Raw genomic sequence first — 13,756 nt, forward strand, 5'->3', positions numbered from 1 at the left:
GAGAGAGACCATACATAAAAATGTCTAGTTTATTACCTGGTCCATTGAGAAAATTTAATGTATGTTAATTGTTATTTAGTGTTATATAGCACTTTTTTAATCACTTTTTTTTAATGCCAGACCATCTTCTAAGGATTTTTCATATATTAAGCCATTCAATGATCCTGGAACATTAATGCTACCACTAGTTTCACTTACATATGAGGGAATTAAATCACTATTAGTTGAATATTTCCCAGTCACTCATTTGGTGCATGGTGGATCTAGATGAACTCAGGGAACCAGTTTCACCACTCCATATAGATAGAAATATTAGAATTACACAGTAAAAATAGGATTAGAAAAAAGAGAGGTAGATGATCTTAAAGAGTCTGGTTTCTCAAGTTCTATCAGTTTTTTGCATCTAACATCACTATAAATCCACCAAGAGTGGATAATTGTATTTATTGGTATGCCAAGTTCTCCATAGGCCAAAGTCAAGATGCAATAACTCTTAACTAATTTCTTAGCCTCCTTTGAAGCTATTCCTTTTTTATTAATTTAATGTTTTTCATTAAATTAAATTTTTCAGTAATATATAGCACAACTGATTAGATTTTGGCTTTCTTATTTGAAATCACATATAATTTTCCAGGAAATGTACTTTAGTCGATGTAAAGGGAGTTTGGGACAAAGGAACGACCCCTTAGTTTTATATATATATATATATTCTTTTTGGTTAAGTTTTATTCCTCTAAAATTACATTTTATCCAGTGAGAATTTAACTTAAGTCTGGGCTGAGATAGTAAGGTATTTTCAATTTCTTGCTGAATGTTGTACTTATTTTCATCTTTGTTAGTAATTTTGTCAGCCAGTTAAAATTTACTAAATACAAGGTGCCAAATACACGGAAATAATAATTGCAATAGCAGCATTACATGACTCACAGTTCTGACTATCTGACCTGAAATCTTAACTCTTCTCTGGACTAACTAGTTTGTCTAAGCATTTAAGCTCACCAGGTGTTCTTTTCTTCCCCTACAAAATGGCAGTAATTTAAATGAAATTAAGAGTTCTATAAACTAATATATATATATATATATACATATATATATATATATAATTTATAAGCATATATGTAGGCATATATTATTAAAGTATTAAATGCTGCAGAATTTTGCTTTATAATTTGAAAGTTATACCTCAAATACTTTTTTATCAAGTTAAGCAGACAACACACTTTCACTTAAATATTTTTCAAAGTATTGATTACATCTCCAATCATGCATAATGAGGCAAACATGCAAGGTAACTTAAAACTTTATGCTTATTATAAACTTATATTTTATTAGTGCAATCCTAGTTTTATTCAATACCAGTCTAATGGAGAAAGGCCATTTTACTAAATTACATGAAATTCTTCCTTTAAAAAGTCAATTTTAATACTTATTATATAAAGTTTAGCTTATTCAAAGGATAGAAGTTGATTTACTGGTGATGAAGATGGAGAAATAAGAAACATAAGAGTTCTGTTCTTTTCTAAATAAAAACAAAGTTTGATTGTCAAAATAAATTAAAAAAATGAACAAACTTTTGGGAAAATAAAAATTCATCCTTAATTTTTCCAACAACTTTTAAGAAAATAAATGCACATGTAATTCCATATGCATTGCAAAGAAAACTTGTTTCAGAGCTGTAATAGTTTTCACTTACAATTTTGTTTATTCAGATTTCTTAATATGAAAGATTGTAAGACGTTTCTGTAACATTTGTTTATATGTCATCCCTACTGTGTCAGTCCTGTTTCAGTGCAAAAAGCAGAAACCACCTTTGATATTTTAAGCTGAAATGGAATAAATAGATTGAGATGCTTAAGAAATTGTCAGAAGTGGTGGTGAAGTGGGAGTCAAGGGACCACAGGGACCACAGGACTTGCTGGGACCTGAACATGCTTCTTTAAGGTGCTCCCCAAAGCCGCCTGGTAATCTGGCGATGGCTTTAGAAAGTTGTAGTGTATTCTTGACATTTGGTTCTCCATGACTTCACTTGCCTGTAGAAAAACATTTGTAGGCAGAGTGAGAACATTTACTGATTTTCACTCAAAATCTTAGGAATTCCATTTTCAGTTGTAGAATGATATTCAGTTCTAAAACCATAGCAGGAAGAGGCCTGAGAATGAGAGCTTCTAGCTTTCTGACTTTACAGAACGGAAAGGCCTATGGAAGGAGGTGGCCATAGAGCAAAGAATCCACAGAACGCTTTCAATATTTCCCATGTTACAGAACCACAAAGTAAATCAAAAGATTTTCATTGGAGTGATGCACATAATTATACCTGCTAGGGATGTCTTAAAATAAATTACTAGGTCCTGGACTTTTTATTTCCTGCAACAACTCACATGACAGATATGTTTTACCTGTACTACAAAGTCTAATAATAGAACTCAAACTCCATTTGACTCAAGATATAACATCTTTACTTTAATTTTTTTGTTTAACTGAAGATAATATATCAGAATGCAAGGAAGAGCGATATTATATAATTTATCTTTGACCCCTTTTGTAAAAGAAGTCACTCATAAAGTGTGACACTTTACCATTAATAATATATTTACACCTTTTTGTTAATAATAAAAGATATCTTACATAATGCAGGACTAGTTAATTACTAAGTACCTTAGACCTTGATGAATTCTTTGGTATTTCTAAACAATATATTATGATTATCTAATCTAGCCTAATGTTTAAAGTTGAACTCTGGAAGCTATCTCAAAATATGGACCAAAGACCACAGATATGCTTCAAATGTATTGAAACCTACAAGTTCTTTCTTTGGTTCTTATGGTCAAATAGGAAGCAGTTTATTTGGCTTTTGGTTTATATATGTGTAAAAACTATTAGTAATTTACCAAATTTTTGAGTTATTATAATTTTGCAATGTGTGGAGAATCTGTTCCTTTTTAGACCCTCTGGAACTCATCTTCATGAGCACAAATGCCAGGCATCTGAAAATATTACAGGAAAATTAAAATCAGTAAGTACGCCTTATACCTTTTCAAATGCTATTAACTTTAATTTTCCAAACATGCACATATGAGATTCCACCTTTTCTGAATTACATCCATTCTTTCTAATGGAAAAGCAACTTGAATCATATAGTAGAAGTGGAATAACTTAGGGACGCCTGGGTGGTTCAGTCAGTTAAGTGTCTCCCTTTAGCTCCGATTATTATCCCACATTTCTGGACTCTACTCCCACATCAGGCTCCTAGCTCAGAGGGGAGCCTGCTTCTCCCTCTGCCTGACTCTCCCCCTGCTTGTGCTCTCTCTCTCTCTCTGACAAATAAATAAAATGTAAAAAAAAAAAAAGTAGAATAATTTAATTTCGGAGATTAACCGGACTGAATTTCCCAAAACGTGTTTATGATCTTTAATGCCAAGAGATGATTTTAAAATACCTCCAAAAGTCAAATGACTATGGTATATTCTGATTTGGATAATTTAGGCAAGTTACTCTATAATGGACTACACAGTCTTCAATATGTTAATAGGAATTGTGAACCTCTAAGAGGCCTTTATTGTATCTAGTATGTAGGTCATATTTTCGAAATTTATTTCATCTTCAAATCTTTAAAAAAAAATCCTATGATATGAGACTAGTACCCAATGAAAAACAATTCTTGGAAATACATTTGAAATAATTTTATACACACACACACACACACACACACACACTTTGTAAATCATCAAATGTAAATATTACTTCTGCTTTCCAAACCTAATAGATCCTGAATGACTTCCCAGAAATTATTAGCAAGTATTGGGTAATGTAATGTTGTAGCTAAAACTAATTTAATTAGTGTTGATGCTCCTATATTAAACACAGAGTGAAGGAAAAAAACTAGAATAGGTAGAAGCACACACTCACATATATACACACAAATAGGAAAGAAAATGTATAGTTGCAAATTAAATTAAAAGTGTATTTTTACAGGGTGGAAGTGAAGATCTGATTGTTTATTTTGATTATTGTCTATATGACTTTTAAAAAATAAGCTTGTTATGCAAAGTGAAAAAAGAAGGGGGTTGCCTGGGTGGCTTAATCAGTTAAGCATCTCGGGTCATGATCTCAGAGTCCTGGGATTTAGGCTCTCATCAGGCTCTGCATTCAGCTGGGAATTTTCTTGAGCTTCTCTCTCTCTGCCCCTACTCCTGTTCATTCTCTCTCTCTCTCAAATAAATAATAAATCTTTTTAAAAAATTAAGTTTTAGACTTTTCTCTTCTGCAGTCACCATGCTTACTTGTATTCCCTGCAATCTTGGTAGGAGATTGTACTTAGAATTGTGAAAACAGATCTCTCTCTCTCTCTATTTGTCTTTCTACATATCTTGATATGCATCTGAATATTCCACATTTTTTAGTTTAATTTTAAAAACAGCACAACATTGATAAAGAGACAATCCCTGCATTACATAATTTTTATTTCCTGCAGTGGTTATATTAGGTATGCAAGTCACATTTCCAGATTCTATGTGTTTTTCTGCCTCATAGAGTGACAGTTTCAATATAAATAAATCAATAGAACTCTATGCAAGTTACAAGAAATGATAAACTTATATTCTATCCACCCTTTTCTATAATGATCTGAGAAACTTCATACTTAAATCCATTACAAAAAAGAGTGGTTGTTGTTGTTGTTTTTGACTTGGATCATGTAATTTAATTATGGATGTATTGATTGCTAAGGTAGTTATAAATCTGAGATAACCTTTATATTTTGTGTTCAGATTCTTTTTGTTCCTACTTATAGGCTACCACAACTGAGGAGCCTAGGATATTCCACTAGTCATTAAAATCATTAAAAATTACCTAAGTAAAGAATAGAATCCTGTTGTAATATATCATCAGTAATATAAATTACTGATAAATCTCAAAAGGGCTCTGCATTCCTTGACCTTGTCCTGAAGCCTCACACATGACCATCCGTGCATTTTCCTCAGAACTGTTGTAAGACAAATGTCTCAAATCTTAAGAAAAATACTCTAATTTTAATGCTAAATAAATAAAAATAATCTAACAAATAATAATAAATATATTTATTTATTATAAATATTAATAATTAACATCAATAATTATCTAATAAATAATCTAAATTAAAATAAAAAAAATAAAATAATCTAATTTTTAATACTAAAATTTCATTAAATTTCACAATACATATTACAAGTATTTGCAAATACTTGTATTTTACTTTTTCTTCATTGAAAACTCATTTCCTTTAAGAGAAATGAAGCTTACAAAAGATTTTAAATAGATGTTTCTGAAAATGATTAATAATTAGCCAGGTCTTTTAATAATGTACTGAATTATTAAAGGCCTTAAAGGAGGACTGATATACTCAACAGAACTTTGTTTAAGAAAAAGCCATGAAAACAGGTGCAAGCACACCACAAGCAACACACAAATAGCGAGGACACCATTATTCTTTCAGGCATACACACACTGTGAAGTGATAAGCTTTTCTTTTTCCCTTTTAATTTTTTTTCTTTTCTCAGCAAAGACTATTTGGCTTTACCTAGCCTTCCTTGGAATTCATATGCACAATGGAGAGTAGAAAAAAGGACAGAGATAAGAAGAAAGGTAGAATATTACTTTAACCCATCAACTTTAATGAGGCATAAAGATGATTACACTACCTAACAGATGATGTTTTGACATATGTATACAGTGTTGATGCCATCACTGGAAGCAAGATCGTGAACATATTGAACACCCAAACTTTCCTCATTTCCATTTCAATCCATCCCCGTCTTCCTCTTCCCTGTCTTTGCCCAGCTTTCCAAGTAACCACTGCCAAGTTTCACTATAGTTTACATTTCATAGAATTTCACATCAACAGACCATACAGTATGTACTTCTTTTTTTTTCTTTTGACAAAATTATTTTAATATTCTTCCGTGGTGTTTCATATATCAACATATTATCATTATTTTCTTAATGGCTGAGCAGTATTCTGCTCAATGGATATACCATAACATCCTTATTCAGTTTGCCTGTTGAAGGATATTTGAGTGTTTTCCAGATTTTTGGCTGTTCAAAGTAACTGTTCTTTGAACATGAATAAACAAGTATATTTTGTGTTTTTGCTTTATGATATGGGTTTTTTTCCTCATGAAGAGAATACACAATATCTTTTCCAAGCCCCTTCTCCAACTCTGACACTAACTAGGTATTTGACAGTTCCATTCAATTCTGACACCATCTTCCTGGTCCTAGTATCAGATCCCAGACATTAAAGTGCTTAGTCAAGATTGTTCCCACTTCAGATTCCAGTCACAAATTTGAGGCCAACTGTATTTCCTTATACATTGGACATTCTTCCTCTTTACGTTCAATAATTTGCTCGATGGCTCACAGAATTTAGGAAGGCATTTTACTTATGTTTATTGGTTTATAATAAAGAATACAAATGAAAAGCTAGATGAAAAGGTACCAAGAACAGGGTCTGGATGAGTCCTAAGTGTGAAGTTTCTGTCCCTATGAGTAGGAGCCCCTTACCTTCTAGTATATATATATTACCTTCTAGTATGTAGATGTGATTACAAACTAACCTTCCAAACTTCATTATTTAGAGGTTGTCATGGAGATTTCATTATGTGGGCACAATTGATTAGATCATTGGCTTTTGGGATTAACTTAATCTCTACCCTTTCTTTCCCAGAGGTTGGAGGTTGGTCTGAAAGTACCAAGCTTCTGGTCAAGGCTTGGTCTTCCTTGTGTCCAGCCCATCCTAAAGTTGTTTAGAGGTCTGCCAAGAGCGGCCTCATTGAAACAAAAGATGTTTCTATCACTCTTATACTTCAGGAAATTCCAAAGATTTTAGGAACTCTGCATTAAAAATTAGGAACAAAGGTCAAATATATATTTCTTATGTCACACTTGGCTAAATCTCAAGATATAGAATGGCTAGTTCACATGGTAAGTTTATATTTAAATTTTTAATGAAGTGCTATTTTTTTTGTGTGGCCCCGGTGTGGGGCTCAATCCCAGGACCCTGAGATCATGACCTGAGCCGAAGGCAGAGGCTTTAAACCACTGAGCCACTCAGGCGCCCTAATTCTAGCTTTTTGTTTGCTTAATATTTTTTGTATTCTTATAGATACTGTTTTGTCCTGGGATAAGGTTAACTTGGTTAAAAATAGTTTGTTTCTTTTGAGCCATGTTTTTAGGATTTGTTAGGGGTGTTCAGAGCAGTTTGTCTTCTCGGGATAACTATTCCCCCCCTACTGAGGCAACACCTTTCTGAATGTTCTACTAGGTGACTCTAACGAATATGTTCCAATCCATTGTATTATTTCTGGGCCTATGCACGCTGGGAGTTGTTTGCTCTAGTCTAGATGGATCTTCCTCTGGCCTCAAGTAATTTCCTCACACTCATGCACTGAGCAGTGCTCTGCTGAATATTCAAAGGGTGCTCTCTGCATATCCCCACAGCTTTCTTTCGGGATCATTCTCTTTTCTCAGTGCTCTGTGTTATAAACAGGTAGTGCTTTATTCTTTCCAGTTACTCAGCTCAATCACTTCAGGAAGTCTGTCTTAATCCTGGTGGGTTTGCTTTCCCTGTACTGGGGCCTGGAAACTTTCTGAAAGATATAAGTTGAGATAATCATAGGGATCATCTTGTTTGTTTCCCACCTCATAGTGTTCACTCTCCTTTATTGCCGGATGTGCAGCATCTTGCAGACAATTTTCATATATTGTCTCTGATTTTTGGTTGTTTCAAGTAAGCAAGTAAATTCAGTTCATGTTACTGAATGTTGATGAAAAACAAAAATATGAATAGACTTTAAAAAAATCACTGATATATTTATTTCACCTTAAAAAGAAAGTACGTATATTTATGCAATTATAATAATCTATTAAGTCCTTCAGTTTCCCTTATTAATTTTTAACTTTCCGGATGTCAGACTTATTTAATTTAAATTATTTAGTACAAAGTGGTAGTAGATTTTCTAAGATAATGGACAGGAAGATACATTGTACTATAGTTCAAGTAGTTAATATTTTTTAAGTACATAACAAGAATTCTTTGTTAGTATGAAATAATTTTTTTTTCTCATAACAAACTGAAACTGATTAAAAAATGCCATCATCAATCAAAAAGCTGCCAGGTGTTTATATAGGCTTTACATTCCTGTGACCACTGAGATACATATTTCCAGTGATTTGAACAAAAGTTTTAGTGTTCAGCTTCAGTAGAACTTATAGCACCAGTCTGGTTTCCTGGTAGTTGAGGCTTTTGGCTTTTTTTTTTTTTTTCCTCTTCTTTCTAAGATGCTTCTTCAGGTAGTCTATATAAAAGGAAGGCAGAATCACTTTGCAAAAATAAAGCATTTGATTTTCTGTACCACAGAGTATTTGTACATAAAGTGAATACAAAATTATGTCATAAAATTAATTAAAATTAATATTATTCTATTTTTTTTTTTAATTTTTTATTTTTTATAAACATATATTTTTATCCCCAGGGGTAAAAAAAAAAAAAGAAGTTAAAAAAAAAAATTAATATTATTCTATAAATAATACACTGTCTTATTTCTGTGATAGATATAAACATGGTGTCTTTTATTAAATATTTGACTCTTCTTGACATTTTGAATTTTTTAAAGACTTTATTTATCTGAGAGCAGCAAGACAGGGGGAGGGGCAGAGGGTGAAGGCTGAGCAGATCCCGTACTGAGCTGGGAGCCCCGTGCAGGCCTTGATTCTAGCACCCTGGGATCATGACCTGAGCCTGAGCCAAAGGCAGACGCTTAATGGACTGAGCCACCCAGGTGCCCCTCTTCTTGAGATTTTATGTATTTGTTTGTTTCTGTGGAAAGTATAGATCCTCCCATACATTTCTGTTAAGCTTAAGTATTTTATTCACGAAACACTTTGAGATCAGTTAGTAAAAATAGTATCATGAATATAAATTTGTTCTGTTAATTTCAGGATTAAAAGCATCCTAGTAGAGTAGACCAAGCTTAAAAGATAAGTTACATTTAGACTGGATATTATAATTGAAGAATAAAACTGAAATATTCACTGCCTGTACTTCTTTATATGTGGTGGGTTTATTATTGTTATATGACATGGATTTTGCAGCGTACTGTTACAGATGCATTTTGAAGTCCTCAGAAGCCCTTAGTTGCAGTTATAGAGTTAGTTGGCAACAGGATAAACTCTATTATAGATAATTCTAGAAAGATAAATTGAGGTTTACATAAATAATTTTTACTTTCTTTAGTGACTTGTGCTTAAATATATATCTAGAAGAAAAATTAGTTTTACTAGAGAAAACTATTTAAAAATAACTCAGCTGTATTTTCTTTCTAATCTATAGTGATACCAAGTAATTGTCTATTATTTAACACTTGGTGTATCAGCATAGATTAAATATTGGACAAATGTAGACTTACATATGATTTTTCTATTTAGTTGAGATTGCCTGTAAAGAGTTACTCAACTCTTTGGGGATAACAAAAATATTTGGACCAGAAATTGAAGTATTAGTATTTTCCTGTCCTCATAAACCGGGCTATGGATTTTGAGATTTCTGTGTTCTCTGACATCAGTCAAAGAACAAGATAAATGCTCAAATGGATATGTTTTATGTTCCCATTCACACCTACAGGTCTGGGTCGTTTTGCCAATCAAGACAACGTACTTGACCTTTTCAGCTTGCAACTTTACAGTTTATCATTATTTTGATTACTGCAGTGTGAGAGAATGTACTGTCTATAAAATTTCTCATCTGATAAGTAGACCTATAGCTTTTTATTTGAAAATTATTACAAGAAATAGCAGTAGACATAATAAAAAAGCCTCGTATTCTTTACCATAATGAGGAGATGTTCTATGTTACTTGTCAATACTGTGGATGCAATTTTTCCACTTTAATTACTGAGTTAACTCTTAGGGGAAAAGAGTATCTTTGTGTTCTTTGTGGAAACTTACGATGCTATAGTACAGTACTTGAAATAGATGTATATCACTGACAGATATGACAAAGTTCATATTTAATCCCATTAGCATTTATTTCTACTTCATTATTGTAAGTGTATTATATAACAGAGAAAATAAAATATCAATAGGTCTTAGCTGGATCATATATGAAAAAGCTCCTGTTTAAAGTTCAACTTCACTGATTATTACATTTTTTAGAATTTTTTAGAGGTCGTATCTTTCAATGGTTATATCCTACTATTTTTAAATCCTGGAGAACACAAAAAGAAGTGCAAGATATGATAGTCAAGCATCAAGATCTACCTGTAAGTCATAAATAAATTAATCATGATGGAATAATAAAAATAAGACAACAAATATTGTATGATATTTAACCTATTTGTCAATTAATATCTGCAGTAGGATCAATAAATTGTTGCAGAAATGAATTTAATTGAAAGGTATCATAGTCCATTACATGTTAAATTATTTCATATTAATTCTTCTCAACCTCATATTGTTTTCCAAATCTATATAAGTTAGCCAATTTTATCTTAGTACCAAGGGACCATGATGTTTGGGTCTTTTTTAAACAAATCAGTTTTTCTGATATAAACTGTAAATTGGTAGATCATACACTTGTTTGATGAAGAAACGTTTTATAAAGTTTTCTTCAATAACTAAATGGTTTCTTAATCCCTTATTTATAAGTGTATCAGTCAGAGATGAATCAAGGAAACAGAAATCATCCTAGTTATTTCAATAGAGGGAATTTCATATAGAAGGTATTGGGGCATTTATTGATTAAGAAGGGAAAACTGAGGTCACCTCAAGAAAACTTCAGGAAAGAGGTAACCTACCTTAGGGTTGGAGTAGTGAAAGAGAACCAAGCCATCCAAGTCTACAGCCTCCAGGATGGACTCTGCAAAGCTGGAGCACAGATGTACCCAGGCTGCTGAGGTCACCTGCGAAGGAAACTCATGATGTTAATTCTGAGTATAACAAGATAAGTATAACAAGATAATTCTGAGTATAACAAGCAACTGACATTTGGGTACAGTGCCATTGCTAAAGTGAGGCTTAAAAGCAGTACCATTTTCATTCCCAGTACTTGGGACGTAGGGCTAGCAGTGGCATCTGACAATAGTACCCTGAGCCTGGTCCAGGATTTTCTAAGCCATGTTTTCTGTTTCCTAGTTTGTTCTATTCAACTGTGTACCCATGCATGGGTTCAGCTTGTGGTCCCAGAGTACTTGGTGATTTGAGTCATGAGTTGTCCAAGCCTATCTGTAGCTGAACACAGTTCCAGAAGGGAATTCTGAGGAGCACATTCCCCTCACTGGTTGCTGTGGTGTTTGTTTTGAATGATCACACAAGATTATATTGTCAGGATGGCATTGATTTTGGATTTTTCTGCCACAAGTTGGGCACAGGATGAATTGAAGGCTCTGGGCTATGCTAGGTTTATTGACGCCCTTTGGCCTTAAGACTTATGTGTGGCTCCATGTGTCAGATGTTGCTTGTCTGTCTTCTGACCACAGTGTCTCCTCTAGTCAATACCATCTAAAGACAGTAAAGGTGGTGGCAGGGATCATTCACCCTGTGTGCTCCTTGCCACTGGCACCCAAACAGGCTCTCCTGACCCTTTCACAGGCTTTATGCTATATATCAGGCGTTTTGTGAGGATAGCCATGACTTTCTCATCTAAGAGCTTTCAAGAGAACTTTTGTTGGGCTGTGACAGATTACTATCTTCTCTTGGCTCTGATGTGATGAGGCCCTCCTCTCTCTAGTCAGTTATAAGCTATGCTGGACAGCAGCACATACTCTTTGAACAAATCAGACTGCTATTTTTTGCTTAACCCATTTTTCCTTCCCTTGTTTTCTCACTGATAGCACCATGTGTAAGACAGGGGTTTAGTCAGCTTTGAAGGGATTTACATTAATAGGCATGCATTGATTATGATCTTGAGAAAACACAGTTGGAAAATGTTTCATTCTATCTTAATGCTATAAAATTCTGAATAGGAAATTTGACATGTCTAGAAAATGAATTATCGTGTATGTGTTTCTGCATGATCTGAACAATACTTCTATTCATGCTTATTGTCAGTGAAGCACAGTGATAACTTTTGAGAGAATCACTGGAAGCCAATATTTTCAAGTAGCCCAATGAATAAGGCAGTATCATGAACACTGGTATAACTAGCATTAAATAGATGGTATTAGGAAATTACATATGCAGAAAGAACTATGTTGTTCAACACCATCAAGCTTTGAATAGCTATGGCATTTTGAGTAATAAGGTTACTATATTTTTTTCCAGGATTGAACATAAGAAAATAGCCAGAAATGGTGTATTTGATAACATAATAAGGGATTTGCATATATATATTTATGTATATGTATATACACACACACACATATATATATATTTACCTCAAAATAACCATATAACATAGCTATATAACATAGTGATAGCAATTGTAAACTAAAGTTCTATGGAGTGGGAAGAGGTACAGATGATATAAAATGACAGAATGCTAATGTTCATGGAAAGGTGATGAGTGAATAGGTTTGTTTTTTATGTGTTTGAATTTGTCATGATAAACATTTTTAATTACTGAAAATCTTAAAATATGAACAATCAGAAACTAATAGCATTATAGAAATAAATATAAACATTCATCATGACAAAATGGTGTTTAAATGCTTTAAATGGTGTTTAGTATTTCGAAGTCTGTTTGTACAACCATCATTTCCTTAGAGCTGGATTAAAAGGATATATTGTATGATCATGTAGAAACACATGGGGCCAGACCCAAGAATACCACCAGAAACCAGAAGTGAGGAGAGACCATTAATATAGCCAATAGAGGACTGCTTCCTTGAACAGATATGAGGGTCAAGGATGGTGAGTGAACTGGAGGAATGAAAGGGAAGTTTTCTGTGAATACATCTGAAGTTCTTTTTCTTTTCTAAAGTTCTTAAATGAAAAATTTCTCTTGTATTATAACTCAAATAAGGTCAACTTTAGTTATTTGCTTTGGAAATTGTCTATCTCTGTTAAACTTATTATTTTTTTCATTAGAGGTCATCAAAATAGCCTATGATTTTTTAAAAATTTTGTTTTAATTGTTATGTCCTTTATTTTTCTTTTGTATATTTGCACCTTTTCCCCTTGTTCAAGTTAGCTAGTGGTTTGTCTATTTTATTAATTTTTTATGAACTAATATTTTTATTAATTCTGTTTTCTATTTTCTACCTCCTTAATCAAGGTTTTTTAAATTTATTCTTTCTTTCATTACACTTTTTAAAAATGTCCTTGGTTGTTCCTTTTTACAATTTTTGAGGAGGGGGTTTATTTTTTTTTTAAGATTTTTATTTATTTATTTGACAGAGAAAGAGAGAGAGATCACAAGGACAGAGAGGCTGGCAGAGAGAGAGAGGGGGAAGCAGGCTTCTTGCTGAGCAGAACCCAATGAGGGGCTCCATCCCAGGACCCTGAGATCATGACCTGAGACAAAGGCAGAGACTTAACCCACTGAGACACCCAGGTGCCCCTGAGGAGGGGATTTAACTCATTTATTTTTGTTGTTTCATTTTTATTGATAAAACTACTGTCTGGAACAATGAGTTGACCTCCTCTCCCCATTTAAATTGCCCCCATGAGTTCTGATAGTTGCTGTTTTTGTTGTTGTTACCTTATACTTCAGTTTCTACTGTTTCTTTTATCTAGACGTTTAATAGGATATCTATACATTTCCAGATCAAAGGACATTTCTGAAATG

The 13,756-nt window shown here is 33.1% G+C and overlaps 1 long non-coding RNA gene across 1 annotated transcript in view; it reads right to left on the minus strand.

Annotated features, from left to right (window-relative positions):
• Positions 1–1,293: 1,293 nt before the first annotated feature.
• LOC132018128 (uncharacterized) overlaps positions 1,294–13,756 on the minus strand; it is a 55,437-nt gene continuing 42,974 nt past the window's right edge. Inside the window, exons 2-4 of the long non-coding RNA XR_009404456.1 lie at positions 10,827–10,931; positions 2,889–2,984; positions 1,294–2,030 (exon numbers count right to left, since the gene is read on the minus strand). This is a non-coding gene — a long non-coding RNA (uncharacterized LOC132018128). The remainder of the gene's footprint in view (positions 2,031–2,888; positions 2,985–10,826; positions 10,932–13,756) is intronic.

This window comes from Mustela nigripes, chromosome 5 (genome assembly GCF_022355385.1).
Source record: "Mustela nigripes isolate SB6536 chromosome 5, MUSNIG.SB6536, whole genome shotgun sequence".
NCBI classification, from domain to species: Eukaryota; Metazoa; Chordata; class Mammalia; order Carnivora; family Mustelidae; genus Mustela; species Mustela nigripes.